Source organism: Colletes gigas, unplaced genomic scaffold (assembly GCF_013123115.1).
Source record: "Colletes gigas isolate AHSC1104 unplaced genomic scaffold, ASM1312311v1 Colletes_gigas_Sc00043, whole genome shotgun sequence".
In the NCBI taxonomy this organism is placed as follows: domain Eukaryota; kingdom Metazoa; phylum Arthropoda; class Insecta; order Hymenoptera; family Colletidae; genus Colletes; species Colletes gigas.
This window is the reverse complement of record NW_025106672.1, coordinates 329,233-344,415: the sequence shown is the minus strand read 5'-3', so window position 1 is coordinate 344,415 and position 15,183 is coordinate 329,233. Positions and strand designations below refer to the sequence as shown.

At 35.3% G+C, this 15,183-nt stretch overlaps 1 protein-coding gene across 1 annotated transcript in view; it reads left to right on the top strand.

The window, feature by feature from the left end:
* The first annotated feature begins 565 nt into the window (after positions 1–565).
* Positions 566–15,183, top strand: part of LOC122403059 (V-type proton ATPase 116 kDa subunit a1) — a 123,940-nt gene continuing 109,322 nt past the window's right edge. Inside the window, exon 1 of the mRNA XM_043406340.1 lies at positions 566–746. The gene's annotated coding sequence lies outside the window, so the exon portion shown is untranslated. The remainder of the gene's footprint in view (positions 747–15,183) is intronic.

The following is a 15,183-nucleotide window of genomic DNA, read 5'->3' as shown; positions in this document are numbered from 1 at the left end:
AAGGCGTGAAATTTTTCGACAAAATTAAAAAATTTCAAATCGTTCTAGAAAAATTATTTTCGTTTGCGGGGGTCAATTACTATCATTTTTGGTTATTAGACATATCCTCGAAATCCTACCCACTTTCAAGACAAAAATTCGACAAGGTGTGAAATTTTTCGACAAAATTAAAAAATTTCAAATCGTTCTAGAAAAATTATTTTCGGTTGCGGGGGTCAATTACAATAATTTTTGGTGAATAGATCTACCCCCGAAATCCTACCCATTTTATGGAAAAAAAATCAGTTAATAACTTTTTAACGAAGCCTCCATCAACAAATTGGTATTCTTGATTTTAGTTCTACTTTGGCATCTAGAATCTCCCATTAATATACTGTATACTTTTATAAATAGATTTTCAAAAATAAATTACTTTCAATTATTGACGGAGGATGATCAACTTTTATTGAACGGCTTGGCTGTTTCGAAACTTTTGGAGGGTATTGTACGTCAGAATGATCAGCTGTAGCGATGTTTACATTTGTGGCGTCCTCGACGACGGTCCGCGTGGTGGGGTCGCGGCCACTAGCCAGTTCCTCGCGGTCTTTCGGCCGGTTAGTATCGTTTTCTTAGTAGCTTTCTTCGTTTAGCCGTAGTATCGTTTCAGTTGTCGCTGCCAATTGTTTGCGGGTTCACAGTGAAAGTTTTCTGGGGCGCACAGAAGCGTGGAGCACTCGATATGTCGGATGTCGTTGGTTAAATAATTGGTAAGTCCATTGTTATCGCAATACGTCACAGATTTCATTCGGTTTCGAAAGAGCTCGTCGATGGGAAAATACACTGTGTCGATCGAATCGTCGTGAAAACACGAGGCTCTAGTGTCGCAACTCGCGTTCCAACGTGTGCATCTATCCTTACCGCGTTTTTCGAATTGCCTCTTGTATTATAAAAAATTTTAAATATTTGTAAAGGTGTCTTTTCGCAATAGAATCCTAGGTTTTTGTTTGTAAACGTCCGACATTATTTCAGCAACCTAGTTATTAATTCTCGAGCGGTTCCTTAGAATCAGTATTGGTCCAAACTTACCGTGGGGTTTGAATGTTATTTTTTTAAATAGGTTTTTTTGAAGAATTTCTCTTGACTATTTCGACTAAGGAAAGCTACGTAGGGAGTTTAACACTAGATTTACCAGCTATTTAAGTATTCCTATTTCTACCAAAACCAGTCAGAATGACCGGTCTTTAGAAAAAATGCTTAGTGGGGTTTTCAGTCTTTACTTACTTTTAAAAAATGACAGAAAAAGATTAATAATATTAATTGTAATACATAAATAGACTTATTGACATTATCAATTAATCAAACGTTTAATTGTTTATAGTTCATTGGTCACAATTTTTACATATGCTGATTTTGCTCTGTGTGTACTTTCCGCATACATTTTTTTTTGCATATATTGCAAATAGTTGTGGTCTTATTATTATTGCAATATCCTATTTGACACCATTTACGTATAGGAGCAGTGCCACTTGAACTTGATATATTAGCTTCTTGTGGTTTTTCCCTTGAAGTCTGATATTCAAAAGCAAGTTCTTCAGTTAGTCGAAACAAAAAGTCTTTCCTTGATACATTTTCACCTGCGTGTTTTTATACAATATCCAGCAATTTATTCCAGCTAAATCTAAAACATTGAAAAAAACTTAAAGTGAAATTTTGTGTTATTATAAAAAGACACAGTTTCTAGTAATTTCTTGTTAGTTTTGTCAATTTTTATATGTTCGTGTTTTGCACTTAGTACAAGTACTTTCTTATTCAGTTTACTCTTATAAACTGTAAGTGTAGATCCATTTGATTCATATAGCAGCGTTGAGAAACGAACCATGTTATCTTTGTTCTGTTTGCAAATTTTCGGTATTTCCCTCCTGTTTGCACGTATTGTTCCAAGCAACAAAGTATTTTTAGACAATAATTTCAACGCCGGAGGCAAACTGGTGATGAAATTGTCCGTTGTTATGGTTCTACCTTTCGAAGGACATGGTTCTACAAGTTTCAGTACAACATATTCACTTAGCGGAGTTGATGAATCTCGAGCCTCATCTTTTCCCAAATAAGGAAAGCTACTTATTACATATTTAGTTTCAACGTCAGACACCAGCCAAAATTTCATGCCAAATTTATGAGGCTTGTTTGGCATATATTGTGTGAACCTGCATCTGGCCTTTGTTAGAAAGAGTTGCTCATCCTCCGTAATATAAGCTCCTGGTTTGAAGCAATTTTGGTTATTTTCAATAAATTTATCCCAAACTGTTGAAACTAAAGCGAATTTGTCTCTTTGTAAACGTAAACTCCTCTAATTTCTTTTGTCAAAACGAATGTAACGTAAAACTTTGGTCCCCACTTGTTATTCCGTAAATATTCAAGTTTCAAAGTGTTTCCTTTCTACGACCCATGTGCATACAATATCGCAATAAACGCCTTCAATTTTGCTTGCGAGGAGAACCTTATGTGTAGCCCAAAACCCTGAGTATATATACATTTCCAAAGGCCACTACACGTACTGCATCAGAATCATGATTTTCCTGGAATCGTATATTCTGTACCAAAAAAATGTTGCAGTACTTATCAATTGTTGTAGCTGCCCTAATGTCATTTCATCGCATGGAAACATGCAGCAGTCATTTTGACTGGTACTGGTATAAGTGTCAATAACAAAAAATATATTTGTTATGAATATATATAAAATAATATACAGTTCATAAAACTGATTCTTTAGTTATAGCTACAAAAGTCATGACATCATTTGGGAAAGAAAAAGTTACATGCAGTAGGAATTTTGAATTGAAATTGCAAGACCTGTCAAAATGACTGGTCTGGTAAATCTAGTGTTAAGTGAAAGTGTCAGCTAACAGTGAAAATGTAAAAAAAAAGGAAGAGCAAGACCGTTTCACCTCAGACCTGGAAGAGGTGCTAAAGGGTGGGCAAGTAGGTAACCTTGTTGCAGGAAGGGAGAAATTTTAGTCTTTGGCCGATGCAAACAATGTGGCGTTGGTTGCCAAATCTGAGGATGAAACAAAAGATACGACAATGAGATTACAGAAGTATCTGGGCAAGAAAAAGAAAGATAATGTTATTTAGCAAAGATGGGGAAGGGTAGGACCTGGATGAGGTGAAAGAGTTTGTTAATTTGGGTATGTATTCCCAAAAGAAGGGCAATATTGTGGTTAGGCTAGTATGGGAAGTTAAAGAAAGGATATTTGCGAATGACTAAGAGAAAAATGTTGGGGAAAGGTCAACGAGGTACATGAAAAAGATGAGAAGAATAGAGGAAAGGAAACTCTTAAAGTAATATTTAGAAGAAAAAGAAGTAATGGAAGGGAAAGAATAGAGTAATTGACAACGTTAAAAGTATGAGTTCTGAAAGTAAATATAAATAAATAATGATGGAAGGTGTACATAATGTTCGTCTTTTGAAATCAGTCGAACGACACTGAAAATAAACAAGAGAATTGGACATTCTGTTTTTGGTCGGACACCCTGTAAATTCGGTGTTAAAATTCATTAGGGCACGAAATCGATACGTGTAAAGTATACTGTGCGTTTAGTATAGTCGAGAACGTTTTCTTCGGCGCAACGTCATACATATAAACCTAATTCGTCTGGTACGTCTATTCTTGCGTTCATAAGGTTATTTACATTCGGTGTCTGACACCATTTTGGTAGCAGGGCACAGCACTCGGGCCAGCCTGAGCTACTTATTGTTGGCCAAAGCACGCGAAACGACGCGGAAGCGTCGAAACATTCGCTCGATGCCGCGCCGTTCACCTTGACCAGGAACCCAACCACCAGATTCAGACGTCTAAACTAAATTTAATTCTGGCAATTTTTTAGGAAATAATGATCTATTAAAAATGATCGGGGAGGCAGGGACATAAAAATGAAAATTTTAAAAAATTAAAAAATTAAAAAATTTTACTTTTGAAAAATGAAAATTTTGGTCGTTCCAAAAAAGATCAAGGAATTCAGATCTTTCAGTAATTGAAACTAAATTTTTATTCAAATATTTGCGTGTTGTATGGTCGGAGTAAAAAATGATAAAAATTCGTTCGCAGAGAGGGAATTTAAAAGAACTAAGTATCAGAGGGCCTTGAATAGTATTTTATTTAATAAACGTTTAGTATGTATAACGCGAATGGCGGCACAAATATTCGATTGCATCATTCGAGCGCGTAATCTTCTAATTATTTCGAGCGACGTTAAAAGCAGTCACGAGAAAACGTGTTATTGCAATGAATTATCTGCGATTATCGGGACGAAATTACTGATGAAAACGTCGGTATAAAGTTAGGCTGATCCGTAAATATCGTTGTGAGAATGAAATTTGGCGCTGGGGTGTTACATCAGCGAAGTTAGGGTAATAAGGCGGTCATGAGTGTCAACAGTGTCTACAGGATCGTTTGGCAGATAGACGAAATAAGTACTGCTTAACGATCGACAGATCGCATATACAGGGTGTTCGGCCACACCTGCGAAAAATTTTAATGGGAGATTTTAGAGGCCAAAATAGGACGAAGATCAAGAATATCAATTTGTTGATGGAGGCTTTATTAAAAAGATATTAATGTTTAAAGTTCCGCCCGTACGGAATTTTTTTCTCGAAAGTGGGTAGGATTTCGGGGGTATGTCTATTGACCAAAAATTATTGCAATTGACCCCCGTAACCGAAAATAAATTTTTTTAGACCGATTCAAAATTTTTTTTTCCTCGTAAAATGTAGGCTGTTGGATATGGTTGGAAAAATGAAGTAAAACTATTATTATTTAAAACTTTATGATAGGTTTTATTACAAGCAGAGAGAGATTGTGTCTTTACTCAAAGAGAGAAACTAAAAGACTGAACGTCGTGAACGAAAATTCGTCACGCATTCGTAGACCCTCTTGGGCCCTATCTCGCTTACAAGGGGAGGTCATACCCTGTCAACCTGGGATTTCAACCAAATTTGGCAGAGTTGTTGGGGCTGATGTCCAAACGCAATCTGTAAAATACTAGACGTTTATGGCCAGCCATTTTGTTAAAAAATTGCCTTAAAGTTTAAAATTTCGAAGTTGTCGGATCGACGTTTTTTTTTTTAAATTGTCGGTCTCGAAGAGGGGAACACAAAAGTCCAATACATTTTTGCCGTAACATCAATAGTTTAAACAAAAATTTGAGTTTTTGTGACGGGATAAATGCATATGTACCGTATAGTTGAAGTGTATTTTCAGCAGTCATGGTAGCCGTGGAGTTAGCGTCGAGGAATTCGGGTCGGAAGACTGGGGTTCGTGTCCCCGGAACTAGAACATTTTGTTTTTTTTTCTTTTTTTCGCTTATATTTGAATGTTTATTTAATATTAATTTTAATTTTTAAGTTCATGGAAAAAGATGGCTGTTACAAATAAATAAAATACTATTATGGTTATAAATGTTTATTTTCACACATACTTACAAACATATTCTCATATATATTTACATCTCACGTATAAATAAATACAAAAATTAGATATTTATTTCATACGGGTTTAGCAATGCATTGTATGATTTTTATCATAAAAACAGGAAAAACATAATGGTTTCATACACCAAGCGTATGTTATAAATGCTTGTTCTGTACAGCATTTTTTATTTCTTAGGTCGTGTGGAAAACATACTTGATTCACGTTACAAAAGATTTCTTTTTTATGATTCGGGGTGAGTTTAGACGCATACCATGCATATTTAATCATGTCGGTAAAAATTGGAGCAGATAATTGATAATGAGTTATGGAATGTAATTTTATTATATCCTGTCTATTGGTTAATTCTCTGTTTTCGCGGATTAATGTTAGGGTGTTTTGTAGTCTTGAAAGAAAGTTCTTAATCTGTCTAAAAAAATACACGTCACACGGTTGGCAAATGGGTGTACATTTTGGTGGTACCACTTTTAACGTGCAGGTAGCCATATTTTTATCTTCCGGATCATAAAAGATCCTGTCATATAATGCTGGATTTGTTTGTCCACCCCACGAATCGATGACTAATAAGAATTTATTTGCTTTTACGTAAGGTTTTAATATATTTTCCAAAAATAATTGATAGGTATCAGATTGCAATTTCCCTGACTTTGTGCAAGTGACATGTACATTGCCTAATTCCTCTTCTTGTTTTCGAACATCTACTGCTACCCGTGGTCCAAAAAATGCTGTACAGAACAAGCATTTATAACATGCGCTTGGTGTATGAAACCATTATGTTTTTCCTGTTTTTATGATAAAAATCATACAATGCATTGCGAAACCCGTATGAAATAAATATCTAATTTTTGTATTTATTTATACGTGAGATGTAAATATATATGAGAATATGTTTGTAAGTATGTGTGAAAATAAACATTTATAACCATAATAGTATTTTATTTATTTGTAACAGCCATCTTTTTCCATGATATTAAAAATTAAAATTAAAAATAAATCAAAAATCAAAAATAAGCGAAAAAAAGAAAAAAAACAAAATGTTCTAGTTCCGGGGACACGAACTCCAGTCTTCCGACCCGAATTCCTCGACGCTAACTCCACGGCTACCATGCCTGCTGAAAGTAAGCTCCAACTATATGGTACATATGCATTTATCCCGTCACAAAAACTCAAATTTTTGTTTAAACTATTGATGTTACGGCAAAAATGTATTGGACTTTTGTGTTCCCCTCTTCGAGACCGACAATTTAAAAAAAAAAAACGTCGATCCGACAACTTCGAAATTTTAAACTTTAAGGCAATTTTTTAACAAAATGGCTGGCCATAAACGTCTAGTATTTTACAGATTGCGTTTGGATATCAGCCCCAACAACTCTGCCAAATTTGGTTGAAATCCCAGGTTGACAGGGTATGACCTCCCCTTGTTAGACTAAACAGCAACTGTGATCAAAGAAACACAGCTGCATGCTCTCGACTAGAAACTTGAGAGTCGAATATATACCAGGATATACGGTCGATAATTTTTGTTAATAAATCAACACGCCTCCTCAAAAATTAATCGATTATTGTTAGATAAAGACACACCCTCCTTGTGCTTTCTCTGGGAAGTTACATATGGTCCAACATTTGTTGCTTAGGATTAGGGAAACCCAGGAAAAACCTAATCAGACCATTATATTGAAAGTTATACTAATATTATATATACATATATATCTAGAGAGTAACACTATGTATTAATATATCTATTTATTGTAAACCCATTCCTGTCCTTAACTCCAGGAATTTGACCGCTGGTATTGGTTTTGTTAAAATATCGGCCAGTTGGCTACCTGTAGGAACATATTTCAATTCTATTACATTTCTTTCAATCTGCTCTCTTGAAAAATGATATTTTATATCGATATGTTTAGACCTTTTGTGATAAGTAGGATTGTTTGCTATGCTTATACAGCCACTATTATCCTCGTAAATAATAATGGGTTTTAAAATATTTAAATTTATACTGCATGCTAGTGATCTTAGCCATAATGCTTCTTTAACAGCTTCAAAAAGTGCCATGTATTCAGCCTCGGTAGATGAGGCTGCAACTGATAGCTGTCTCCTTGTATTCCAGCAAATAGTACAATGTTCAAACAATTTGAATAGATAACCTGTAGTGCTTTTTCTATCATTTTTGTCGTTTCCTCCCCAATCAGAATCGACATAACCACTTAAAATATTGTTATAATTACCTCGAACAAAAGTTAATTTAATATTAATTGATCCTTTAAGATATCTTAGCACTCTTTTTAAACATATCCACAATGCTCTGTTATTTTTATTTAAATATCTACTTAAAATACTAACTGTCGTGCTCAAATCAGGCCGAGTACATAACATCACATACATTAAACACCCGACAAGATTCCGACACGGAGCATCATATTTTTCATTAGAGTTTAGAGCTGTATAATCAATCTTGTTTTCAAGAGGTGTACTAACAGGTTTACATTCTGACATATTGAATTTATTCAATATTGTTTGAATATATGCACTCTGACTCATGGAAATTTTATTTTCACTCCTTTCTATTTTTATACCCAGAAATAATTTAATATCCTTTAAATCTACCATACTAAATCTATTCATTAGATAATTTTTGAAGCTATTCATTCTTTCAATATTGGCTGTGGCAATTACAAGGTCGTCTACATAAAGTACCACGTATATGTTTTCTGTTACTTCTCCATTGTCTAAAATATATACATATACACCTATCTACTAAGGAATTTTTAAAACCTTTACTTTTAAGTGTTTGATCAAAAATTTCAAACCAGCATCTTGCTGCCTGCTTCAAACCATATATTGCTTTGTTTAATTTGCAGACTTGATTATCTCTATTTTCAATTCCCTCGGGAACTTTCATGTATATTTCCTCTTTCAATATACCATTCAGAAAAGCAGTTTTTACATCCATATGATGAATTAATAAATTAAATTGATTCGAAAATGCTACTATGAACCTGAAACTTGATATTCTTGCAACTGGTGCAAATGTTTCGTCATAATCTATTAAATATTTTTGACTGAAACCTCTAGCAACAAGACGGGCTTTATACTTTAATGGGTTTCCAAACTCGTCGTTTTTAATAACAAATACCCATCTACAGTCTATAATATTTTTATTTTCAGGTCTTGGCACTAAAGTCCAAGCATTATTAATTAACAGAGAATTAATTTCATCTTTGACTGCTTGTTCCCACTGAACTCTATCGTCTCTATTCTCAATTTCATGATATGAGGCTGGAATTTTGTAAATAAGAGATTGAGCACACAAAATGTAATCATTCCACTCATCAATCTCTTTGTACGATGTAGGTGAACGATGTTTGATCCTATCACTCCTTCTTAATTCAGGGGATATTTGTCTTTTATTTTTGTTACTATTTGATGAAGTGCCTTGTACATCTGTTTCAATTACAGACTCATTGTGTCTATGACCTAATTCGGTATTTTTACTTATCTCGATTGTTATTGATTCTGATATATCTGATTTATTACTATCAGATTTCTGAGACTCTATTGATTTTGACCGCACGTCAGGGAAATCAATTTCAGACTGTACTTCTATAGGTCTGGATACCAAATCGGTTTTATTATGGGAGTTTTCAGAATTAATCCCTTCAGGCTGTACTATTACAGGCCTGGATATCAAAAAATTAGTCTCATCTACAATTACATCTCTAACTATAACAAATTTACCACCTTCCACGTCCCATACTTTATATCCATTTGGTTCATACCCAACTAGAATGCCCTTCCAAGATTTTTTCTCGAATTTTGATTGTCTAGTTTTATTATGTACATATACTGTTGAACCAAAAATTCTTAAGTATTCTAATTTAGGTTTTCTATTTTTCCACAATTCATATGGTGTTTTCGATTCTTTTAAAACCTTAGTTGGAGTTATATTTATTAGAAATGTAGCAGTAAGGACAGCTTCACCCCAGAAAACTTTTTCTATTCCAGCTCCTGCTATCATTGCACGAGCCTTTTCAGTTATAGTCCTTACTATTCGCTCCGACACGCCATTTAATTGGGGAGTTCTTGGAACGGTTAAGTGGTAACTAATACCTTTCTCGACACAATATTCTTTCATATCATTAGACAAATATTCTCTCCCGTTGTCACAGTACACATTTACTACCTTTAAATTGAAATGGGCTTCACTCTTTGCCACATAATCTTTAAAAACTGAAAATACATCAGATTTATGTGTAATCAAATATGTGACGCAATAATGAGTAAATTCATCTACAAAAAGAACAAAGTAATTTCTATCATCAATTGTCGAAGGAGTGATTGGGCCACAAACATCTGAGTGTATAATAAACAGTGGTCGTTTAATATGATTTTTATCTTTTGCCCTTCTGAATGGTAATCGTGCTTGTTTCCCATATATACAAGCTTCGCACAAATTATCATTAACTTTAACCTTTTCTATTTGCTTTATATCCTCAACCATTTCTTTATCCTTTAATTCTAGAAATTTAGACTTTCCAATGTGGCCTAACCGTTGATGCCACAAATCGAAATTATCTTTTTCGGTATTATTTACTTTAACTACTGAATTTGCTTCATTTGAACTAACTATGAATTCCATTCCGATTAAATTATTTAGTGGCTTACCTGTCATGATGACTTTACCACTTTTACCTATTTGAACGCCTCTTTGATCGAAAGTAATCGTCATTCCGGCCTGCTGTATTCTTCGAACTGACAACAGATTGTAAGGCACATCCGGACCATAGATATCTTCTATGGTCCCTTGCACATCCATATTGGTGGTGATATTCATTCTTCCCTTCTTCGTTGCTGTTATAAAAGTACCATTCTTCGCTACGGAAATTTTTAGTGGTGTTTCCAATGTTTCGAAATTTGCTGCCAAACCTTCTCTATTAATCAGGTGATCCGACGCCCCAGAATCAAGAAGGAAGATAATTTTACTTTGATCGTCGATTTCTTGATAATCTCCGGTCATAAACGCAAAACTGGACACTGTTTCTCTGGTTACTTGCAGCACTTTTACACTGGTGTCACGGCACTCATTGTTTAATTTCACTTCGTGATCAAGAAGTCTCGTTTTTACAAACGCCAATGTCAAATTGTCCTCTGTTAATGTCTCAATCGCGGTTATTATGCCGTCATAGGAAACCGGCAAAGTTAACAGTAAATGGGACACTTTATCTGTTTCTTCCAATTTAGCACCTGCTGCTGAGAGTTCCGAAATTAAATCATCAAATACAGTAAAATGTCTTACTAATGGTGTTTCACTTTTTAATTTTAAACTTAATAATTTTTTTCTTAATGCTGTTACATATCATTCATGCATGGGGCTGAAACGTTTGGTGACTTGGGCGTTGGCTCGAGCATCTAGCGAGCAACCCTTTGAACGGGGTTGACTCATGCCGTATGCGCACACCCGGCCCAATTTTCATTGACTTTTATGGTAATGCCCCGCCTTAGTACTGGGCATTTTCAACTATATAAGGGCCGCGGTTTCTTACTCGGGGAGCTCAGTTTTACCTAAACTCTTGGCACGACGTTACTGTGACACTCAGGGCAAGATCGGGCTATAATCCCCTTCAAGCAACTATCTACGACTATCTACCTTAGCGGTTTATCAGTGAGTGTCCATTAATCGAGTAGAGCTCCCGCGAACGCGCCGCGTTAAAAGCCGATAACGAATCTTTCGCCTTCGAGGCAATTTAGCAATTGTACAACTTCTTGTAAACCCATAGCTGTACTTGAGCATCGTCAAAAATATATATTCAAGTTATTGTTCCTTACGTGTGTTATTCACTCAAGGCAACCCTGAACCATATTAACCGTAAGGCTAGGGGTATCTCACGAACCCGGTACACCTTTACCGCTCGAGGTGTACCATCACGACAGAGAGCAAGATCCTAAAACATCCTAAAACCCTACGTGGCTCCCAGGGTATAAAGCCCCTGGTTCGTCCACTCCTACTAGCGGCTCCCAGGGTATAGAGCCCCTGGTTCGTCCGTGAAACCATTCATTTTCCCTATAAATCTAACCCCGTGGCTCCCAGGGTATAGAGCCCCTGGTTCGTCCACGTAACCTCCACCTACGGCTCCCAGGGTATAGAGCCCCTGGTTCGTCCGGACCTCCTTTCTTTTCCTAACCATACCCAAAACCACCGGTCGAGTACTGCCCCTCGACCGAATCCAGGATCTCGCGCTCCCGCTCGTAACAATGCTAACTGTATGGCCAGGCTTTTTCGCTTACAAATAGCGTCCAAATTTTGTAACACTTCTTTAGCACTTTTGTCAGATTGTGCAAAACTAAGAAAAGAATCAGATAAATACTCTACAATAATGTTTTTTGCAACTCTTTCAGCCCTAATCCACTCACTAGTTAATTTATCCGGAACTTCATCGTCAATAACTTTAATTACATTCAGTTCAGTTAATAATGCACGGACTCTAAACTTCCATACACTATATTTCTCACCATCAAATGGTCTAATGTTTCTCTTTACATTTAAACCTTCCATTGTCTTTTACACTAATAAAACCTACACAAGCTTACACACTATTATTATTTTTCTAGAATAGTTATAGTTTTATTATATAGTCTTCTTGTTCTTCTATTTTATCCCACACTATGCACAGAGAGCACACAACTCAACTGGGCCCATAACCTGTTGGATATGGTTGGAAAAATGAAGTAAAACTATTATTATTTAAAACTTTATGATTGGTTTTATTACAAGCAGAGAGAGATTGTGTCTTTACTCAACGAGAGAAACTAAAAGACTGAACGTCGTGAACGAAAATTCGTCACGCATTCGTAGACCCTCTTGGGCCCTATCTCGCTTAGACTAAACAGCAACTGTGATCAAAGAAACACAGCTGCATGCTCTCGACTAGAAACTTGAGAGTCGAATATATACCAGGATATCCGGTCGATAATTTTTGTTAATAAATCAACATAGGCACTTACTGAATTTTTTTCTCGAAAGTGCATAGGATTTCGGAGGTAGGTGTATTCACCCAAAATGATTGTAATTGACCTTCGTAATCGAAATTAATTTTTTTATGATTTCGAATTTTTTTTTTCGTCGAAAAATTTAGTCACTGTCGTTTTATTTCTTAAAAAATTCGTTTTTCATTTTTAATTACTTTGATTGACGCTCTACAGAAAAGTTGTTTAATATTTTATTGTAAGTATCCATGAACTCTAATTCCCCCCCAAATTTCAATGAAATATACAGTATTGTCTCTCTATAGCCGCGCGTGTCGGGACCGGGCGCACGCAACTTGAGAGACGAGTAGTCTATTCGGCTTTCTTTGATTTCACGCTCGAGCGTTCAAGGGGGATGGGGCTCGTCGACTTTTCTTCGGCTTTCTCTTTGATATCCGATACCCGATGTCGCGGCACGGTGATTACAAACGAAGTAGTGGGGATAGCTTCGCGTCTATAGAGAATCCGAAAACGCGCGGCTATAGAGAGACAATACTGTATTCACTATTGTAGGAGATATGGCTTTTCGAAAATTGGACCATTTTTATGAGGTTTTTCTTAGTTTGTGAAGTTAAGGAATAACTCTTCGAATATTTTTGGAATTTCCACATATTCTGCACCAAAATACGTGTTGGTTACATTTTGAAACATTAAAATCGTCCGAAATTTATATGAAATTTCGGTGTACCATTTCAGGCCTGAGATTATATTTTAGGTACGGATTTTTTTTCTCGAAAGTGCATAGGATTTCGGAGGTAGGTGTATTCACCCAAAATGATTGTAATTGACCCCCGCAATCGCAAATAATTTTTTCAGAATGATTTGAAACTTTTTAACGAAGCCTCAGCCAAGAAATTGATATTCTTGATTTTCGTCTTATTTTGGTCCTCTAGAATCTCCCATTAAAATTTTTCCCAGGGATGGACGAACACCCTGTATAACCAAATTGCTCATTTCCTTTCCGTTCAACTACTACCCACTTTTCACATATCACTGTACCCGAATTACTCTTTCGTATACATACATACGTATGTACATGTATTTAACGTTAACTACTTGTTAATATATTGAATATCGTATGAATGGATTAGTGTTGGTCGAAATAAATAAATGAATTGTGTCGTACATCATAACCTCAAAAGATTTTGTTACGTGAACGGGGGAATGAAACCGTAGGATGACCGTTGACGGAATTGCGATCGATATTACTCGAGTATATCGATATATGTTATATTCGATATATCAAGTCAGTCACCTAACTGGGTGTTTTTGTCCTTTTATAGCCAAACAGAACTTTTACACGAATTCCACTCTAAAGGGTATAGCCGAATAAGGGGGTCAAATGTGCCCCCAAACCGAATGGAACGAGCCCGGGGTCATTCGATAGCAAAAAAAAAATAACCCATGTGTGCAAATTTTTAACTTGAAATCTCGACCGTGGGGGTAGTAATGGCGTGAAAACGAAAATCATGTTTTTGAATTATTTCTCTTGACCTATTGAGTAAAAAAATGTAAAAAAATTCAGAGACATTTCGGGTACCGGGGCAGATACTTTGGGAGATTTTCAGATTTTTTGATTGAAGAACCAGGTAGTGAAAAATAAAAAACAGCAAAAAATGCCGAAAAATGCCGATTACGTATTGAAGGAGGCCCGGAACTACTTTTATACTTTTACAGTAAACAGGTATTACTATTACTATTACTCTCAATTTTTTTCAGATTTTTCATTTTGGTGCGCCGCAGTGAAAAAAAATAAAAACCGAATTTTTCCTCATTTTCTGCGTATTAGAGTAACTTACACGTTGAATTTTTATGCGTCCTTCAATATATAAGTGTTTTGTAGACTGTTTAATGTTTCTACACTAAGCAGAATTACATAACAATTGAAACAAATAAAATAAAGCCAACCGTTGAGCGCAATATATCCTAGAAAATCAACGATATTTTCAACGGCGTCGATGGCGCAGTTGTTAGAGTCTCCGACTGCTGAACCGCTGCAAGTTTTTTTACCATAGGTTCGAGTCTCTCTTCTGGACTTAGGATTTTTTTTCCTTCATTATTTTTTTTTTCAAATTCTAACTATATAACAATGCTTTATATTTATTTATAAATGTTCTGAAAGCATTTTACAAATATTTTAACCTGAAATATGTATAAATATAGTCTTGGAGTGTTTTTTGCGTTTCTATTTTTTTTGTCAACCACGATTATTGTTTAACATCTCTTACACTGAAATTAATGTGAAATGTTAGTTTTCAAATCTCTTACCTTTGACTATTGTGAATGGATCGGCGCAGAAGATTGTATATTGGCTTAGATACTAACTGGTAGATACTAAAGCCGTAGCAAACATTCATATTTATCACAGAAAGAGAAAAAGAAGGAAAGATCTGCTTGATCGAAGGGCGAGAAGAAGTAATAGTAAGCCAATATACAATCTTCTGCTCCGATCCATTCACAATAGTTAAAGGTAAGAGATTTGAAAACTAACATTTCACATTAATTTCAGTGTAAGAGATGTTAAACAATAATCGTGGTTGACAAAAAAAATAAAAACGCAAAAAACACTCCAAGACTATATTTATACATATTTCAGGTTAAAATATTTGTAAAATGCTATCAGAACATTTATAAATAAATATAAAGCATTGTTATATAGTTAGAATTTGAAAAAAAAAATAATGAAGGAAAAAAA